Raw genomic sequence first — 21,873 nt, forward strand, 5'->3', positions numbered from 1 at the left:
AGAAACATCCAGAGTAATCTTTGACCAGCCAAGTTGATACATAAAATTAGCCATCACAGACTCATCCTCTACTTGTCCTTCACATGGACAAAAGTTCTGGCTATTCCAAACTACAGGAAATTCTTTAAATATGTCATGCTCTTTCACGTCTCTGGGTCTTTATATATGCTATTCCTTCTTTATAGAACACTCTTTTCCTGCTTTTTCACCTGGTAAATTCCTGTTCATTCTTCAAGGCCCAGATTAAATACCACCTTCTCTGGAAAACTTTCCTAGGCCACTCGCATGCCAATCTGAGTTAGATGCCCACCTAGTGCTTTCATTATACAATAGTAATCATAGAATTTATTGTGCTGAATTATAACTGTGTTTTTGTCTTTCTCTTCCACTAGACCTGTGAGGGTTTTAACCCCACAGGTATTAAAATTAGGTATGACTAATTATTATATTTGCAGCACCTAGCACAGTGCTTGGCATGAAATGGGTGTTTAATAAGGGTTTGTTGAATGAGTAAATGGATTATCTTTTTTAATGAAGCAAATTTTGCTAAAAACAAAATATAAGTAATATAAATAAATGGGTTTAAATGGATAGTAACTCAAATAGGGAGCCTTATCCATTAAAACACTTTAAAGTCCTTAATACTATTTCAAGAATAATAAAACATTAGGGTGTGCAGTTTGGCTATTAAGAGAATTTGTGTATTTAGTTCTATCTCTGGCTCTATTTCTACAGCTAGGTCTCCCATGTTTCCTTTAACATTAAATTCCTCAGTCATAACTGGAGCTGTTCCTTAAGTAATGTGTATCTGCTTTCTTAATTAAACCATTCTCAGTCAACTAGGAAGGGTGCTGGAGACACATGTCTGTCGGCATCACCAGGCTGAACTTCAGTTGCTATTTCCCTGCTTTCCCTGCTTCCCTATTCCTCAGTTTGGCCCAGTCAAGTGAATCCCACCACCATCGAGTCCAAGGAGTTCCTCATCAGGCTCCCTTTGGCTTGCTCAGGACAAGCCTCTGACTCGGGAGCTACCTACCACCATCAGATTTCTAAATAAAAAACAACTTTCTGTTTATTCCTATTACAAAAGCAATCTATGTTTATTGTAGAAAATTCAGACATGTGGGAAAGTAAAGAAAGTAAAAACCACTCACAATCCTACCACGCAGAGATAACTACTGACACTTCTAGGCCTTTTTCTATTTGTGAACATTTTTTTTTCTAAAAATGGCATCAAGCACTATATCTTATCTTATAACTTCCCCATTTTACTTACCAATACATTGTAAACATTTTTCCATGTCATTAAATATCCTACAACATCATTTTTAATGGCTAGTTAATATGGATCCAACAACGGGCTTTGACTACAACAGGTCAATCATTAACTTCAGCTTTCTGAGAGCTAAAAGGCAAGTGGGATGACCAATGTCAGCAATCTTTTCTGCGGGAATAGATCCACAACCATCACAGGAAACGCCAGGACATATGTGAAAATGAACAGATGACAATTTTGCAGTTTTCCCACTGAATATAAATGAAGACATGGCTTTTGACAGCCAACGGAAGGTTGTGAAAGAACAAACAGGAGGTAAATCAAGAGTATTCATGTTTGCCTCTTGTTCTCCGTTCAGACGTCATCTATGGAGAGAAACTAGCTGAGACTAAAAGTGAAATCAAGTGTGTCTTCCTTCACGTTTTGTGTGTTTGTTTAGGACCAATCCAGCGTTTGCCTTTGAAAGGATTTGAGGCAACCATTCAATTAGAGTTAAAGGAAAAATGAAACGACAGGAAATATCAAGCACCGACGCTTCCAAGCACCTGGGATGTGCCCTTTTGGATTGTCTGGTCCTGAATATGGCTCTAGATTCTCTAATTATAATGATAGCTGTGTTTATTTAGCCCCTTCTCTGTGCCAGGCGTATACTAAGAACTTTATTTTCTCATGTAAAGGTCAAAACAACTCTATGAAGTAGGTATTATAATCTCCATTTTACGTGTGAGGAAATAGGTTCTGGGAGGTTGGGTAACTTGCCAGTTAGTGGGTGACATAACCAGTTAATGGTAGAGACAAGATTCAGATCCAGATCTGCCTTCCCAAGCCCTTTCTTCTATACTACACAGCAAAGTAATCACCCATGGTAGGCAGAATAATGCCCCCCACTCCCCACCAAGATGCCTACATCCTAATTCCCAGAACCTGTGAATACATTACCTTATACAACAAAGGAGAATTAAGGTTGTAGATGGAACTAAGGCAACTAATCAACTGACCTTAAAATAGGGAGACTATCCTGGATTATCTGGTTGGGCCCAATATAATCACAAGAGTCCTTAAAAGTGGAAGACAGAGACAGAAAAGCCAGAGGAGATGTGACAACAGAAGCAAAGTCAGAGTGACGCAGTGTGAGGACTCAGCCTGCTGTTGCTGGCACTGAAGAGAGAAGGGAGTCATGAGCCAAGGAATGTGGGCAGCCTCAAGACACTGGAAAAGGCAAGGAAATGGATCCTTCCCTAGAGCCTCCAGAAAGGAACACGCCCTGCCAACACCTTGGTTTTAGCCCAGTGATACCCGTGTTGGATCTCTGACTTATAGAACTGCAAGATAGTAAATTTATGTTGTTTTAAGCCACCAAGTTTGTGGTAATTTGTTACAACAGCAAACAGAAAACTCATACACCATCATTCTGTGAACATCTAAAGATCAGATTTGTATTCTTAGACAGAAAACCCACACACTTAGTACAAGTGTGGACAAAAGAACTGTTTGAATGTAAATCCAAGATTTTGCCTAGAAAAGAGTTTTTGATCTTCTTAAGATCTAAAAAAGTGTAGGATGAGACTGCAAAGTTCTGGGTCAAGTGACATGGACAAGATTATTTCAGCCTGAGACAGAAAAAAATTGCTGGTTTGCTTGCCTCCTGAGATACCGTTTGAAATGTCTGTTTTAAGAACCACATCCTCGTGGATCATCTAGAAAAAAGTGCATTATAAAACATCTCTCAATGGCTGAGCGAACTGGCCTGCTGGATGTAGTTATGAAATATTGAATCAGGGGCCGGCCCCGTGGCTTAGCGGTTAAGTGCACGCGCTCCGCTGCTGGCGGCCCAGGTTCGGATCCCAGGCGCACACCGACGCACTGCTTCTCTGGCCATGCTGAGGCCATGTCCCACATACAGCAACTAGAAGGATGTGCAACTATGACATACAACTATCTACTGGGGCTTTGGGGGAAAAAAATAAATAAATTAAAATTTTAAATAAATAAATAAATAAATATTGAATCAGAACTTTGGTTGGATGCACCAAATAGGACTTTGGATTAATAACCAATGCTGGACAACAGGTCTAACCAATTTGGAGGCAGCTGATCTGAATCTGAATTCTGCCTCTATCATTTTCTACCTGTGCATACATCACTTGACTTTCCTAAACCTCAGTTTATTCTTCTGTAAGATGGGCTGATGTTACCAACTTGAAGAGTTATTAATAAGGATTTAATGAAAATATACATCAAAAGCACCTAGAACAATACCTGGCATATAGCAGGTATTCAATAAATACTAGTTTGCTTCCTTCCTCTTAGTCAAATACTGTGGAGATTTTGCTTCCTTCCTGTTAGTCAAATACTGTGAAGAAATGCTTATTTTCCTCTCTGCTCTGTTTCTATAGCAAGAAGGCTTATATATAGTTTATTAATTGCTAGATTAGGAATTTTCTAAAGCATAAAACCATGCATTCTAGGAAATATGATTAGATGCCCAACTTGAAATCTGCTCCTCCAGCCCTTTCAATGATTTAAAAAATAAAAAAACCTTCTGATTTCTTGTATTATATCTCTTTCTGATTGAAAGAGCTAGAGTGATTTTTGTTATCTGCAACTAAACCCTGTCAGATACACAGATACACTGGCATACCATGTAATATTTAAAAACAAATCCATCAAGGCACCTCTCCTGCCTACTCTGCTTTTAACAATATTATTTTAATACAGAAGCCAATAAAGCATTAATAGTTTGAAATTTATAGAAGAGTATTCATTTACACATAATGCCAGTCTAATGAATCAAAGACAGAAGGTAATGCTGGTGATCCCTTCTAATAGCCTTAAATTGTTACTGACTCTTTTCTTGATGAGATATGATGGTGTATAACAGTAATTCATAGTAGATAATTTGCCTACATTTTGTTCCTCATGTAGTTACTGTTTTGGGGAAATAGCCTATAATTTTTCAACAAAGCTAGAATAGATTTTTGAAAGAATCAACCAGGATTGGTTGGTAGTCTGGGGTAATAATAACATAAGATTCCTTAAAGATGAGTAGGAAGCTCATACTGAAGAAATGCATGTCAATTGTGACAAGTACAGATTTAGGACTGCTAATTAGGACAGAATATGAATAATTACTTCAAGCCATCTTCTGTTAGGAACCTCTTAAATTTTACGTGATTACTTAGTTCTCTGGAAATGCAATTATCAAGGCAAATTTGTTTTCTCATAACTCCCTTGCACACTCTGTCCACTCTCCCAACCACTTCTACTCAAATCTTCATGTAGGCCCAGCTAGCAAATTCCAGGCCAAAGAGCAAGTACTAAAATTCATTCACACCTCTGATTTTTAAAGTGCTATTTTTGAGAAGACTCAGAGCCACAGAGAAGTCAGGAACTGTCATAGTATGACTCCACCTCCTCCCACATCCCTGCTGGCAGGACTTGTCAGCATATCTCAAGTTTTCTGGGTTTTGCACAACACAAGGTGGCTCCTTTAATCTGCCATGTCCACTCCTTCAACAGAGCCAGGCACCGTCCAAAGGGAGCATGCCAAGTCACAATCTCCTTTGTGGCCTATGAGTTCCATGAAGGCAAGGGAGTTCTCATTCATATTTGTGTTCCTGGCACACACAGCACATTTAATAAATGTTGATGGAACAAAAATAAAGACTCAGTCCTGAACTGCGTTCTACAACTGCTCTTTGAACTTTGTCTCATCCTGCTATCAGCTATTACAGGCTCTGCTATTTTTTCTCCCATTTCTGCCCCGTTTTCACCTTTGAGATTGTCATCACACTGTTATCTTTGTCACTAGGCTGCAATTCTGACTCTCTGTGCTGGGAACACCGGTTCCAGATCCCTGAGGAACCCCTCTCCTGGTCTGGCCTGCCCGTAGACTCTATGCTGGCTCCATGCTGGACCAGGATTATCAGAGCACCTCATCCAGGATTCACCCGGGAATGGGGTCAGCATCTCTGCAAAGTTCTTGGATTGAGAGAAGTTTCATTTGAGCTACATCATTGAAGAACTTTCAATCTAAAAATAGGAAAGCCTAGAACCTCATTTGTTATACCTCCTTATCATTTGAAGCAGATCCTGAACCACCTAGCAAGGAAGAAATAGGGATAAATACCTAAGAGTTACCACCATCAGTATGTCCACAAATCATGTGGGAAAAACCCCAGTTTATAGGCAATTTAAAGCAGGTACTTGGGGATGAATTCTGATCTTTATATCCACATAATTGACCAGTAAGAAACTGATATTTTGCTTAAAAATCAGTTGGATATTAAATCCTTCATGCTATCCATGAGCTTCTTGTTCTTGAGAAAAAACAATTTACTCTGAGTCTGAAGAATAGCAAACTTGCTGCATTCTGGAATCTGGTTTTGGTGCTCTGACCCTGAGAGTCCAGCCCTTAGATAGGGCTCAGTTCTGTATTACTGTAGCAATAGCTAGCTTTTGTTTCCACAGCCATTGAAGGCACCTCCCGACCCTGCCAACCATCTCGCAAATGCATCTTCTTGCTTAGAAGAATCAGGGGAGGAATGTGGGTGAATCAGTCTAAATCCATCATCATCACTGTACTTTGCTGATAACTGGACAGTGGTGACACTCTCTGTGAGGATCACTCCTTGCGGTGCTAACAGATGCACCAGAACTGGATGACAGCTTACTCATTTTAGGCTAGAAGAGTTTCAAGGCACACGAGGCTGAATGATAAGCTCCTCGGCATGTTTGCTAACATCAGCTTAAAAGAGGGATACTTAGGTGGGAAAGAATCCTTATTCTGGGCTGAAAAGCAGAAGCTGCCCAAGAGGGTGTGGTCAAGGCTGCTTTGATGAGGCTGAGCTAGGCTGAAGCTGGGTGTACAGCTGATTGCCTTGGGGATGAAGGCTACTTAGCTGAACTAGAAAAGGCAATGGATACTGGACTCCGGAGTGGGCCAGGGTAGGAGGAGCAAGGTAGAATGTGGTCTAAGGGGGCTAAGAAGAGTTGGGCCAAGCTGGGCTATGGGAGAATGGGAGAGAGGCTGGAAGATTTTGCTGGGCTGTGTCAGTCTGGGTTATAGGAGAGGAGAAAATTATAGCTAAGGAACTTGGAGATGAGGTGAGGTAAAGAGAGAGATCTGATGGGATGGGTGTGGGGTTGGGGGAGAGGTGGAAAGGAGAAGTGGGAGAGATGGACCAAACAGGAGGCCTAGCCCAAGTCTGAGCTGGAGACTCAGCTGACAGTTCCAGGGCAGAAAGTTAGGGAAGGGACAGCTAGGGGCTATCAGCTGTGCAGGAGTTGCCAGGAGTCAACAGTTGGCTCTGGGAGGGGCAATGACAGAAAAAGGAAAGAACTAAATAAAGGCAGAAGGTGGAAAAGGGAAGGTAGGGATGGGAGTTATCAGTCTCGTTAAAGCTGGGCTTAACATTCTCTCTTGCTGTCAGCTCGGAAGCAACAGGACTGTTAGTTGCCGTGTAGGCAAAACCCAAGTGAGAAGCCTGGCTCCTCTATACTCCATGGTGGTTAATGACTTGAGATGACTGTAATGAACCGAGCATAACGGGAAAGGAAAAGGTTAAGTGAGCTTGAAAAAAAAGGCTTCTGTGGCAGTTTTCAAACAAGAAAGTTGATTTGGCTTGTGTGAAGGTGGTGATGCCTGATTTGGAGCTGAGGAATTTATGTTGTACCGTTTTAAAATCCATCCTGGCACACTGTGATGAATGTGTCGGCTGGCAGCTAAGAACTTGCTGGAATGCAAGAGTCTTTCACCATTTATAATCCACACTTCCCTTCCAGGAAAGAGCCTTTCTAATCTCTGAAGCAATGGATTTACCAATTTGCATAAAATATGCCATTCTCAATGAACATATATTTATCATCTACCACTTTCCTACTGTCTTTAAAAAAAAAAAAAAAAGCAGCATCAGTTTGCAGTGAATCAGCATCTTTAAATTCAGCTGTGCTGGGTGACTCTGTTAAGAGTGGCAGGGAGTCATCACTAGAAGGGGGAGAGTCAGGAATAAAATGATCTTTTTCTATTTCCATGATCTTTTTTGCATGTATCTAAGTGGTTAAATCACCAATTAGGTTAGATGCTAATTAAATGTAAAACGTATTACAGAGCTGTTCTGATAGGCTTGTTAAAGCTGTACTTATTGGTTGCTTATCCTTGACCTAACTCTCACAAGAGAGGATCAAATAGCCCAGCAGAGTTCAAAGAAGCCTGCCAACCCCCCAGGACTTGCACCAGTCCCTGAACAAAAAAGGGACACCCAGGATCCACAGTCTCTCTCTAATCCCTCAAACACTACATGTACCACCTGCTCACATTTGCCCTGTTCTTGGTGCTGTTTATCCATGAGAAAGCCAAGCCTGAAATCCCTCTTGAGGCCAAGCTTATGGAAATGCCAAATGAATTAGTTCAAAATTTTACAAGTTTGGTTTCATTTAATCATAAGTGATTCTTCACACTATAGACATCACTCAATGAAATTACAAGTTAGTCACATCTCCCCATATACCACATTTCATTAAACTCAAATAAGATAAGGCAATTAAAAAATGGGGACCAGGGGGCCACCCCATGGCTGAGTGGTTCAAGTTCTGCACACTCTGCTTCAGCGGCCCAGAGTTCACAGGTTTGGATCCTGGGGGCAGACCAACACCACTGGCCAAGCCATGCTGTGGCAGCAACCCACATACAAAATAGAGGAAGACTGGCACAGATGTTAGCTCAGGGCTAATCTTCCTCAAGCAAAATAAAGGGAGGATTGGCAATGGATGTTAGCTCAGGGCAAATCTACCTCAGCAAAAAAAAAAAAAAAAAATGGTGACCAGATGCCATCTTGTTTCAGACCAAACCATAAGTCAAATTTTGAATGAAACTTGACAACATCTCGTTGGTTAAGTGGCATACCTAGATTTATTAAAATCACTCCATTCCTTTAATGTCTGTCTGAGAATACAGTACACACATATATATAAGGCTACTGCAAAGTTGAAAAGAGACTTTATAAAGTCTGGTCATTGGCAGGAACATTGTATAAGAAGGACAAGCATAGGGCCGGCCCGGTGGCTTAGCGGTTAAGCGCTCGCGCTCTGCTGCTGGCAGCCTGGGTTCGGATCCCGGGCGCACACCGATATACCGCTTCTCCGGCCATGCTGAGGCCGCGTCCCACGTACAGCAACTAGAAGGATATGCAACTATAACATACAACTATCTACTGGGGCTTTGGGGGAAAAAATAAATAAATAAAATTATAAAAAAAAGAAGGACAAGCATAGTATAATCCATCACATCAAGAGTTAATTTTACCAGCAACATGTATCAAAATTTAAAATGTGTAAACTCTTCGGCCCAGCAATGCCATTTCCAGGAATATATCCTAAGGAGATCACTAGTAAAGTACATAAAGATGGCATGCAAGGATATTCATCACAGCTTTCTTTACACAATGAAAAATTGAAAATAACATAATTGTCCTTTGATGGGGGACATTAAAATAAAATGTCCTTTAATGAGGAACATTTAAATAAAAACATCAATGCAATATTATGCAGTCATCCAAAAAGATAATTTACATGTATGTATATGGACAAAAAAAAAAACTTCATGTGACAATGCTAAGTAAAAAGAAAGGTATAAAAAGATATTCATTGTTTGATTCTACTTATATAAAACAATTTATATCTATACTATAGATAGTGGAATTTCAAATATTCAGCACGTTCTTCTTTTTACATTTTTGTTTAATTTTCTACATAAGCATGTATTTACTTTAAAATCAAGGGGAGTGGAAATCAAACTATTTTCATCAGAGGAAAAAAAAATCATTACTTTGTATTCCAACCAGACCAGAATAGTCACCCAGGAAGCCAAATGTAGCTCTTGTATTTCTGTTGGAAGGAAAACTGTGGATAAACAGACCATATTACAGAGAATTTGAATGGATGGTGTCTAGAGCCCAAACCAAAACAGAGACGAAATACTACATCAACTAAGGAGGATGACTTTATCACACATAGTGTCTGAAAGAATTAATTCATTGTGCATGCGTGCATATATTACTATATTTTCAAGACAACAACAACAAAAAAATGTGGATTCCAAATAGCAGCAAAGAATATAATTACCATTGGTTTTTCTTACATAATTTACCACTTCATAAATCTTCGTGTTAATGTGGAAAAATCTGACCTGAACAGATGGACCTCATGCTGTTTTCTAAAACATGAACAGATTTCTGGTCTTCTGGACCAGGAAATGGAGTCAGCACTAAAACAACAAACACTATCACCCATCTCCTGGAACTTCAACTTAAGAAGTTGCTAATAAAAGCAATATTTCCCTCTTTAGACATACAGTACAGCAATACGTTTCTATCTTAATGGAATGTACTCTTGATATAGTAACAAAACAGTGGGATATTTGTGGCCCTGGAGGTGCTGGCTGACTGATCCCCAAACTGCACCAATTTTGAAGAAACCCTTCATTGCGGTTCTTGGCAAGAGGCAGCATTTGGCTGCTTCCATCCTTCATTCTCCAAGTGTCTCATGGAAGGCACAGCCCTGAGGGTTGCCAGTCTGCTTGGTTAAATCTTCATCTCATTAGCCCAAGCACCCCTTTTCCTTGAGCATCTTCACAGGAGCAGTTTCACAAATAGATGCTCTTGGGCTTGAAGACCCAATAAGGGCTCTCTGTCAAGTAATTAGCAGCTTTGCATTTTTTTCCTGCGCCACCACTTTCTAGCTGTGTAACTTAAGGCTGTGAGGAGGCTGGTGGGCCCAGCAGGACTGCATCTGAGGAGGAGATGGGGCCAAGGCGGCGGCCTGTAAAGTCAGGATATTGGTTATATACAGGGAGAATGAGCAAACAGTTAAATATACTGACAGTAAAGGGAGCCAGATTTATCACCATCAGAGAAGGAAGTTACAAACAGAAAAAGGGTGAAGACTAGAACGAACCCTGTGGTGTTGGAGTGGAGTTGATATTACAGTTAACTCATGGATTTTAATACAAATAAATGAATAGCTATAGAAACAGATATCGACCTATGTGTATATGTGTTTGTCAACTTCCTGGCTCTGTCTGCTAAGATGGCCTAAAAGCAATAATACCCCAGTAGCAATGACCACGCCTAGCACCCAGGTCTTGCAGTCTCTACTAGAAGGAACCAGGGCTCCTTGGAGAAATATTTTTTGAAATGACTAAAATGGTTGGGGCAGGAAAAGTACAAGATAAGCCTGAAACATCTTACCAGAAAGGACTTTAAGAATAATACAGAGATGTCAAAAGAACACAAGAGCCAATTTGAATAGGATTTCAATGGCCAAATCTGTGACAATTTCAGCATCAAGATCAATAATGATAGTAATGGCTTAGAATCCATTGAATAAAAGAGAAATCCACAAGTCCATACTGATGTAAATAAACAAATAAATAAAAAGAAAGAAAATTCTTCTTTACAAAAGAATACCAACAAGTAAATGTAAAACAAATGTTGAAATTTGAAAAACTGCCATTTGGCAATCATCATAGTAATAATTTTTTTTTTTTTTTTGTGAGGAAGATCAGCCCTGAGCTAACATCCACGCTAATCCTCCTCTTTTTGCTGAGGAAGACCGGCTCTGAGCTAACATCTATTGCCAATCCTCCTCTTTTTTTTCCCCCCCAAAGCCCCAGTAGATAGTTGTATGTCATAGCTGCACATCCTTCTAGTTGCTGTATGTGGGACGTGGCCTCAGCATGGCTGGAGAAGCGGTGCATCGGTGTGCACCCGGGATCAGAACCCAGGCCACCAGCAGCGGAGTGCACGCACTTAACCGCTAAGCCACGGGGCCGGCCCCATGGTAATAATTTATTCAAGCAAGAATCATCATAAAATAAGTGACTGAAAGTCTGTTAAAGAACAGGATGTTTACATAGTCTCAAAGTATCTCTCCACAAAATGTTTATTAATTGCAAAGGGAAAAATAATAACTTTACAAAGGAGAAGTTATCATCTAACCAAGTCATCAATGTTAACATCCTCAGCAAAAAGACAAATTAATATTGTGTCTCTTAATAAGATACACTGAGAAGAACACAATATCACTGCTGTCATATTCCTACTAAAAATGCATAACTGGCATCTAATCATGAAGAAACATCAGACAAACCTAAAATGAGGGACATTCTACAAAATTAACTTTCAAAAATGTCAAGGTTGGGCCGGCCCAGTGGCTTAGCGGTTAAGTGCGCACGTTCCGCTACTGGCCGCCTGGGTTAGGATCCCGGGCGCGCACCGACGCACCGCTTCTCCAGCCATGCTGAGGCCACGTCCCACATACAGCAACTAGAAGGATGTGCAGCTATGACATACAACTATCTACTGGGGCTTTGGGGAAAAAAAGGAGGCGGACTGGCAATAGATGTTAGCTCAGAGCGGGTCTTCCTCAGCAAAAAGAGGAGGATTAGCACGGATGTTAGCTCAGGGCTGATCTTCCTCACAAAAAAAAAAAATGTCAAGGTTACTAAAGACAAGGAAAGAATAAGGAACTGTCACAAATTAAAGAGACAAGACAACTAAAGGCAATTCATAGTCCTGGATTTGATTCTAGACCAGAAATAAAAAATATTTTTCCAAAGAGGAAATTATTGGGACAAATGGCAAATTTTGAATGAGGTCTGTGGATTCAATGGTAGAATTACATCAGTGTTAAGTTCCTCATTTTGGTGATTATACTGTGGTTATGCAGGAGAGTGTCTTGTCTTTAACGAAAATGCCTAAGTATTTAGGGGTATTAGGCATGCATCACATCTGTAACTTACTTTCAATTGGTTCAGAAAAAAAGAGAAAGAAATAGAACAAATGAATGACAAAGCAAACATTGTAAAATGTTTACAATTGACATCTTGGGGTGAAGGATATATGGGAATTATCCTTCATCCAGGAGTTCATTGGACTATATGTGCAACTTTCCTGCAAGTTTGAAATTATTTCTAAATAAAATGTAAAAAATACACTGGGGATAACAGTATCTACTTCATAGAATTGTTGGGAGAGGGCTGGCCCCGTGGCTTAGCGGTTAAGTGCGCTCGCTCCGCTGCTGGCGGCCTGGGTTCGGATCCCGGGCGCGCACCGACGCACCGCTTGTCCAGCCACGCTGAGGCCGCGTCCCACATACAGCAACTAGAAGGATGTGCAGCTATGACATACAACTATCTACTGGGGCTTTGGGGGGAAAAATAAATAAATAAATAAAATTTAAAAAAAAAAGAATTGTTGGGAGAAGTACATAATACACATGAGGTGCTTAAAACAGAGCTAGGTATACGGTAAATGCTAAATAAATGTTAGTGATGATGGTGGTGGTGATCATCACAGTGGTAGTGGTGATGAAGTCCTGAATTTTAAACCACAATTCATCTGAATTAGAACAAGTTGACTCTGAGTCACTTACTCATTTTCTCTTTTTAGATATAATTTAGAAATTGAAATAATATTTATTTTCATTTGAGATGCTAACATTATTAAACTTTATTGCAGTTTAAGCACACAGTGTTCACATAGAATAATATTTTACAACCTGGTGTCCTCAAGCAAAAAACGTGTTACTAATATTTTTTAAATAACCAAGATCAAATTTTTGAAGTTATTTTCACCCTTCATTAATTTAGGCAAAACGGTGATAATGAGAATATATAAATCATACATACATATATATCTTTTTATATATACATATACAATATATACATTAGCATATATATTTAATATAGGATACCCATACACAATACTATAATAATATACATAGAATTAAAGACCATGAGAGTTGAAAAAGACTTTGGGTGTCATCTACTCCAATACCTTTGCAAGTAACTATATCTTCTATGCATCCCCAACAAATAGTACAGTTTCTGTTTGAACACCTACGATGAGAGGAAACTCATTCCTTCTCAAGGCAGCCAGCTGGGAGTCATTTTGATTGTTAGAAAATTATTTCTTGGGGCCGGGCCCTGTGGCTTAGCGGTTAAGTGCGCGCACTCCGCTACCGGCGGCTCAGGTTCGGATCCCGGGCACGCACCGATGCACTGCTTCTCTGGCCATGCTGAGGCCACGTCCCACATACAGCAACTAGAAGGATGTGCAACTATGACATACAACTATCTACTGGGGCTTTGGGGAAAAAAAAAAAGAGGAGGATTGGCAATAGATGTTAGCTCAGAGCCGGTCTTCCTCAGCAAAAAGAGGAGGATTAGCATGGATGTTAGCTCAGGGCTGATCTTCCTCACACACACACACAAAAAGGTGTTGGGGAATTCAACCATCCATTTGAATTAAAATATTGTGAAAATTAACTTTATAAGCTCTAATCAAGCTTATATTTGATTATTGGACTATTTACATCTATACATATTCTCAATAAGTCTGTCTTTAAAAGACTCTAAGTTATATAAAAGTATGAAAAAAAAGTATGATTAATTAATCTGTCAATCTCCCTGCCAATCTCCCCAAATACTATTTTCTCATGTGACTGAAGTCACTAACCCCCATTTCCAATAGCTAAAACAGAAGTGTCACCATATTAATTAAATGAAACACTGTGATCATTGCCCCTCTTCAGTTTGGGCCCCTCTGCTTGCAACTACCTCCCCCTGACTGGAGCTGATCAACAGGTCTACCAACACAAATAGACAAAGCCTATTAGATCCTGCTTAGAAACAGAATTGGTGACTATCTAAATACAGTATGATTCCAAGTTCTAGTCCTTAGTAAATTTAACTGTGCTCTTTCTCTCACTAGAGGATATTTTTATAATCTCGGGATGGGGACTAGAGTGGTATTCTAAGTGTAACACCAAGGTTGGACATCACAAAAGGAAAGATTGACAGATCTGACTCCATGAAAATTTAAACCTTCTGTGCTAAAAAAGAAACCATAAAAAATTTTTAAATGACAAACTAAAAACAACAACAACAAAGAGTCAACATGTTTCATCCAAAATTTGCTCTTAAAAACTCAAGAAAATTGGGCTGGCCCAGTGCATAATGGTTAAGTTCACACCCTCCACTTCGGTGGCCCAGAGTACATGGGTTCAAATCCCGGGCACAGAAGTACACACCGCTCATCAAGCCATGCTGTGGCGGCATCCCACATACAAAATAGAGGAAGATTGGCACAGATGTTAGCTCAGGGACAATCTTCCTCAAAGCAAAAAGAGGAAGATTAGCAACAGATGTTAGCTCAGGGCCAATCTTCCTCACCAAAAAAAAAAAAAAAGAAAACCTCAAGAAAATTGGGCAAAGGACATGAATAGGTAATCACAAAAGAAGAAATACAAATAACCAAATGACATATGGAAAGATGCACAATTTCTGTAAAAGTCACAGGAACAAGAATTAGAAGAGTGAGATATCTGTTTTGCCTCTTAGGTGAGGAAAATGGAAAACACTGATTACCTCTAGCATAAGTGAGTGAAGAATCTAGAACATGTACTATTGGTTGCAGAACAAATTGTTTCAAGAATTTTGGAGGGCAGACAATATGCCCCCAGATGCAAAGTATGCATCCTCCCTAACACATCAATTTCATTTAGGAATTTATTCTACTGAAACACCACCATTACCCACAGGTATATTAAAAGAATGTTCAATACAGCATTGTGTTTATTATCCAAAAGTTGTAAATAATCTAAATGTACTTAAATGGGATACTGATTAATTCAATCCTTATATGTATCAGATGGGAAGATGTCCATATCTTATGCAAAAAACCCCAGAAAAATAGATATAACATTATTCTATTTATGATACATCAAATTTAAAAGGCACACTTTTTTCACATTTCTAAAACTAAAATCATCTTACAATTGGCAATAGCTTACACTGAATGAAATATATGTTTATTAATGAATTTAATAATCTGGAAGTATCTATTCCAAACTAATATTCAAGGTTACCTGTAGAGAATGGCTTACTAGAGGCTTTTATTTTCTGCTCTGTTGTTGTTTCCATTTTTTATAATCAGCTATATTTTAAAGTTTATTCTCTGAAAACAATAAAATTATTCGCATTTGGCTGTTCTAAAATGTTTTTAAACCACAGGAAGAAAATAATACAGAAAAGTTCATCAACACCCCAATAATCATTCTCTTGTTTTTTGGAAAAAGTTATTTTGACCCATAATGGATGCCAAAAAACAGTGTTTGGGTTTTTGGGGTTTTTTTTTTTTTAAGGCATTTGACCAACCTTATGCGTGCACATTCTTAGGAACCTCAGTGACATGAATTCCTAATTTGGCTAAAAAGTGGACTTTGTCATATTTTCTTTCATCTACAAAAAAATACTCTAAAGAATAACTCCTTTTAAAAAAGACTGCATACTAACAGTTAAAAAATACTACAGACTAAATAGCATTTTAAGTATTTAGAAACTAAATACATCACATTAAAGGGTTCAAACTGAGTAAAACGTTACTCTTCATAGAGGACAAGACTAGGTATATGTGCATTGAAAATAAATAACTACCTCTTACAAAGCAATCTTCAGTAGAATTTTTCATCTAGTAATGAAATGAATTTACTAAAAAGGAAAGTGGGAGTATAAACCTAGAGTTTAAAATGTAATTTTTTTAATAAAACCATAAAACACGGTAGATTATCTTTTATTATAGAGGAGTGAAAGACTGATGTAAATGCCAGAAATTGTAAAGGAAAAAAGATATATTTGACTACAAAGAAATTGAAATTTTCTATACAGCATAAAAGATCATAAAGTTTAAAAATAAAAAAATCAAGAAAAAATTGCAACATATGTACCAGAGTCCTTAGTACTATACAAAGAACTCTTATAAATAAGAAAAAATATAAGCACACCAATAGGAAAATAAGGCGGAAAATTCACAAAACAAGAAATAAATATTTCATAAAAGAAAAGATGTTCTTTTTTGCCTATCCAATTGGAAAATACTTTTAAAAGACTAAGAAAATCTAATAACCTAATTTTGGTAATAGTGTGGGGACACTAACATTCTAAGGCAGTGTTTATAGTGGTATATATTGGTACACATTTTCTGTAGCACAATCTGGAAATAGTGTTCTTCCAAAAAATATTTCTTGAATACCTATATATCTGGCACTGTTGTAGATGGTGAGAACATAGTAAAGAATAAAACAGACAAGAGAGAAGACAGGAAATAATTCAACAAATAAATGAACAAATGAATGTATCAAAAAATAAAATGCACCTACCCATTGGACCATCAATTTCACTTCTAGGAATTTGTTCTAAGAATATAACCAAACAAGTGCACAAACATTTGTTCAAAGATGTTATTATTTGCAGAATTGTCTATAATAGCAAAATACTGGAAATACATAAATGTTCATGATTATGAGATTGTTTAAATAAATTATGTTTCACTCGCATAGTACAATATTATGCAACCCTTAATAATGATGACCTAGTTTTATACATATGGGTTTGAAAGACATTAATGATAAATTATATAGTGAAAATGCAACCAACGGAATAGTGGCCCATTTAAAATGCATGTGTGTTCATCTAAAAGAAAATATGTTTACAATGGTTTTCTCTGGTTTTATGCATTTCTCTATTACCTAAATTTCTTACAACGAGCAGACATTTTATGAGAGAAAAACCATAAATACAAACATTTTGAAAAAATACATATAACCTTTAAGGAGTTCCTATACCACCAGTATATTTGAAATTGCCAACATTATGATACATCTTAGTCATATTTTCTTCACATTATAACTTTCCATAGGATTACTATGTAGAGAGTGTTCTGTATTAATTTTTTTTTTTTCGGTGAGGAAGATTGGCCCTGAGCTAACATCTGCTGCCAATCTTCCTCTTTTTGCTTGAGGAAGATTGGCCCTGAGATAACATCTGTCTGTGCCAATCTTCCTCTATTTTTCTGTATGTGGGCCGCTGCCACAGCATGGCTGATGAGTGGTGTACGTCCACACCCAGGATCCAAACCCGCCAACCGCACTGCAAAAGCAGAGCGCACCGAACCCCACGACACCACTGGACTGGCCCCTCTATTAAATTTTTCATTAATTCTTTTTCTTTAAACTTCCTTTAGGAACATCTTTTTTTGTATCAATACCAATTTTACATCTTTCTAGACTATCTTTGTTCTGGAATTAAAATATGTATAAATAGCTAATTGCTCAGCAAAATATCAAACACTTTAATCTACAGGCTCTGTGACTTTGGAACAGATAATTATGAAAATTGTTCTGCAGAGTTCAGAAACACTACAGGTGTCATAAAATAAAGATGGATTACGAAAAAGCTCTGGAAAAACGTGTGACTTGTAGCGTGTGATGGTGTTTGTTGAAAACCGATGTGTATTTACATGTGCGTTACGTTTGTGTACATATACACACATGTATCCTACATATGCATGAGTGAGAGTTCATGTTTATGCTCATCGTGTGTACCTGCATAGGTAATCAAAGCTGACATGCATATGCTTTATCTCCACCCCCAAGGCGAGCCACCTTTGCCCTCATGTTATCTTCAGGAAACTGGCATCAACCCATCTGCAAAGGGTTTCAGTGTGGGCCAGCTCCACTCTGGCCACCTGCCTTGGAGACGGGCTATTTCTAGCAAAGGTGCAGAGTAGAAGGGAAAGGCGGGCGGCGACCCAGGAAGTAAGCCAAAGAACGCGCCTGAGGCACTTCAGCACCAAGGACACGGGCAACCCCAATCCAAGTCTTTTCGGGCGGATCTGCCAGCGGAGATCGCCCCTCCCCAGCCGCCCCCAGCCCTCTCCGCCCAGTGCGTCAGTAATTCGGGGCCCTCAATCGTCGCTCGGACGCTGGCTTTCCTCTCGCTCCTCGCCAAGCCCGGCAAAAGCCGGGATGGAGACGCAGGTCCGCGCAGCGCCCACCCTCACCCCAACCTGAGCCTCCTTCCTGCTGGCCCGCGCGACCCTTCCATCCTCTCCTCATCTCAAAAGAGGCCAAGCGAGCGCACGTGGCGCAGAAATCCTACAGCGCCCAGAGCCGGTCTGGGAGGGTTCGTGGGTTCCTGCCCGGGGCTGGGGAGGCTGAGGGGACCTGCCGTGCGCCTCCAGCCGCCACACTCGGCCACAGCCTGGCCCTCCCTCCACTACTCCTTGCCCTCGCCTTTCGCTGGAGAAAGATTTCTACAAACCATTTATTCTCCATGAAAATCTCAACCCATGCAGACTGGCGTTCAAGAGGCACAGACATGAGACAAGAGATTAAAGGAAAATACTAATTCTTGGCCATATTTCTAAACCATCCAGCACTTTTTCAAGTTTGTATTTGAAATTGATCGCATGACGCCACAGAGACTCACCCTTGTTTGGGTGGGCTCGTGGGCGAGAGGAAAGCAATAGCCTGGCCTTTATCCTGGAGGCTGAGGAAGAGCCCAGAGCGGCAGGAGAAGGCGGCGTAGATGCTGCTCCTCCCGACCCCGTGTCCGGGTCCTCCAGGAGAGCAGTGCCGGGAAGTGGGGGCCCCGCGGCCTTTTGGGCGTCGAACAGAGGCCCCTGTGAAGGTCTGTGAAGGGGGCGGGGCGCTGCGCCCCGGGCCCCGCCCAACCACGAAAGAGGGTCTCTGCCCTTAGGTGCCACAGCGAAAAACGAGCGTGTGGGGTCGGGGTACGCTCCCGCTCCTTCCGGGAGGGGCGGCCCGGCAGGCAGGGTCAAGGGTCCAGTCCGCCGCTGCCGACCGCTCCCGGGGCCCGGTTACCTGCGAGTCGCGGCGGGGACGGCGCGCCCAGTGCCGGGGCTGCCGCTGCCGCGCGCCTGGTCTACCCTCCGCGCCCGCTGAGGTCGCCGCGCGCTTCGCCAGGAAAACCGCGGCGCGGACAGCTGGGGCCGCCAGGCGGGCCGGGGAGAGGGGCGCCGCGGGCGCGGACACTGCGCCTGCGCCCTCCGCTGCCCCCTCCCCCGCCGGCCGTGCCCGCCTGGGAGACCGTGGGGGCGCCCAAGGTTGGCGCCGGGACTGAGGGCCTTCTCCTCCCCGCGCGGTGGGTGGGTCTAAGGCGCCAGGAAACTACCCGCCCAGGCGCCTTTAGCCTGCGCCTTTGGAGATAGCCGGTTGGAAGCAATCGCCTGTCAGCCGGGGTGACGTGGTCTTCTAGAAGGGGGCAGGGTGGCAGCCTCATCCATTCCCACCGTCTGTTTGCATTTAAAACTCGCAAGTCGATTCCTTGGTATTTAAAAATATGTCTAGCATCGGTAAATCGTGGTCCGGAAAGGTCTTTGGGCTTCCCCGAGCCCACCCGGCATTTTACCGATGAGGTCTCTGAGGGAAGGGCGTTGACACTGCAGAGCTGGCTGCTGGACCCAAGTCTACAGTGTACCCCAATCCCGGGCTGAATAGATGTAGTCTCTTGGAGACAGACCTGGTCATCAAAGCAATGGACTAGAGGGGTCAAGAGGACAGACAGGAAGTCCATTACCCGAGGCGGGGCAAGAAAGGGTGAGGCTTGAACCAAGGTGCTAGCTGTGGGAAAAGAGAGGAAGTGACTGCTGGTGTTTCCTCCATCCCTCCAGATCCCCTCTCCACCCTGCTCTGTGCCTCAGGACTGACCTTTATGGACTACATCAACTGTCCTCCTGCTTTCACTCGGTTTCGGCCAATGGGAGGCACCTGCAGGAGATCACAGGACAGGATATTATTCAGGACCTCCTCCTACACCCCTGGAGGGCCACTGTTAGCACTGGCTATGTTCTTTATCTGAAAGCCATTCCTCCACTCCTGTGGTCCTCTCCTACAGTCCTCTCTTGATTCTGGTTACCACTGGCTCCCCTTGCCCCTTCAGGACTGGGGCTGGTAATGGCTCCCCGGGGGGTTTCCTTTAACCCTTCCTATACCTTTTAAACAGTCCCTTCCTTAAATTCTCCTCTACTATCCCCTGGCTGTGCTGTGCGCTCTTTTTCCTACCATTCCAGGACATTCCAATAGATTGTAGTGGGGAAGATTCGTGAGGAAATAAGTACTGCATAAAAGAAAGAGGGGGCTTTTAAAAGGTGAGGTGTCTCCCAGAGTCATATTGACAGTTCCCTGGGCTCTGGGGAGCCATCATGCTACATGGGTCCCTACTAGGTCCCCCAGCCCGAGGGCACCAAAGATAGTTTGAGTAGACCCAAGAATGGGATTCAGACCACTCATAACCAATGTGTTCTCAATGGGGCTGGAGAACATCTGAGTGTCCAGCATAATAGAAGTTTTGGATGCCTCTGGATGTGAAGAGACAATCTAGATCTTTATGGAGCAAGTGCTGGTGCTCTCCCAACCACAGCTGGGCTGCTTTTGAATGAGTCAATATGCTTACGACACTTAAAAGAGTCCTGGGCACAGTGTCTGAAAAATGTATTTATGAAGGAGCTTCTGAGTGAGGCAGTTGTCAATTAGAGTCTGTTTCTGTAGAAAACCCAAAAAACATTCCCAAAGAGGGGGGAAATAAAAGGCAATAGAGTGAGTAATGGTCATTAAATTACCCCAAGCACTCCATATCAGCTTGGTCTGGATCCAGGACCTGACCATTTCTCCGGCTTGTAAAAACAGTGAAACTGGTTTAACTAGTTTAATTCTTTTCCTACTCCCCTTCAAAAAACACACAGACAAAACAAAACAACCCTGAGGCACTATCTTGGCAAACCTTACCCGAAGGGAACCCCAGGAGTTTGCAAACAGAATTAATGTCCAAGCAAACACACTATTTGTACTGAATACAAATGAGACCAGAGCTGAAAATTTAACGCGTATTTTCAGCCTTTCACTCTTTCAAAGAGGAAAGATCTTTTGTTGTTCAGAAAGCAGCCTGGGCATTAATTGCACTGACCTAGGTAAGGAGTAAAGGTACAGAAGCAAATGGAGCCTCGGAAGGCTTGACTCATCTACAAAGCTCAGCTAGATTTTACGTTTCTCTTGGAGGAAGTGGGGGAGAAGAGAGGCAGAAAAGTTTTGAGGCTAGGAGTGAGGAAAACAAAGATGTGGAATGAGCCGAGTTCAGGAGAAAAGGTTTCTGGGAGATTTGAGAGTGAGACTAGGGATTTAGCACAGCTGCCATTCTGAATGACACTGAGAGATACTGAGAAACAAGAAAAAGGATTTTTAGGTGGTGTAATAGATGTGTAATAGATGGAATTCTTCTTTTGTGCTGTAATACTTTTTCTTGCAAGTGTCAAAAAGTCAAACTGATTTAAGAAAAGGAATACATGTGTCTTAATAACTAAAAAAATCCATGGATAGATAGCTTCAGGTATGGCTGGATCCAGGGTGCAAATAATGTTATCAGGATATGGTCTCTCCTCTCTTTGACTTCAAAGAGTTTATTCTCATGTAGTGATTTCTTCCCACCTCCTCCCCTTCCCCAGTGTTGAACGCATATTATCCTTATAGCTAACCATTCCAGTAGAAAGAGAGCACTTATTTCCAAGTAGATCTAATAAAATCTTGGGGTTATGTCTCATTAGCAAATTATGGATCATATACCCAACCATATGCCTTAGTCTGGGGACAAAGAATGATGGAGGGGTGATTCTCCAAACAAAAATCAAGATTTTGTTATCAGAAGAAACCTTACAGTGATGGGCAGGTGAAAAGACGACATGTCC

General features: G+C 41.2%; 1 protein-coding gene across 2 annotated transcripts in view; it reads right to left on the minus strand.

Annotated features, from left to right (window-relative positions):
• SLC35G2 (solute carrier family 35 member G2) overlaps positions 1 to 19,146 on the minus strand; it is a 32,492-nt gene extending 13,346 nt beyond the window's left edge. The window contains exon 1 of one of the 2 annotated variants that reach the window (XM_058552549.1): positions 18,998 to 19,146. The gene's annotated coding sequence lies outside the window, so the exon portion shown is untranslated. Of the gene's footprint in view, positions 1 to 18,602 lie in introns of both variants that reach the window. The other variant, XM_058552546.1, reaches the window with a different exon arrangement.
• Between the last annotated feature and the right edge of the window lie 2,727 nt (positions 19,147 to 21,873).

Source organism: Diceros bicornis, chromosome 2 (genome assembly GCF_020826845.1).
Source record: "Diceros bicornis minor isolate mBicDic1 chromosome 2, mDicBic1.mat.cur, whole genome shotgun sequence".
Lineage (NCBI taxonomy): Eukaryota > Metazoa > Chordata > Mammalia > Perissodactyla > Rhinocerotidae > Diceros > Diceros bicornis.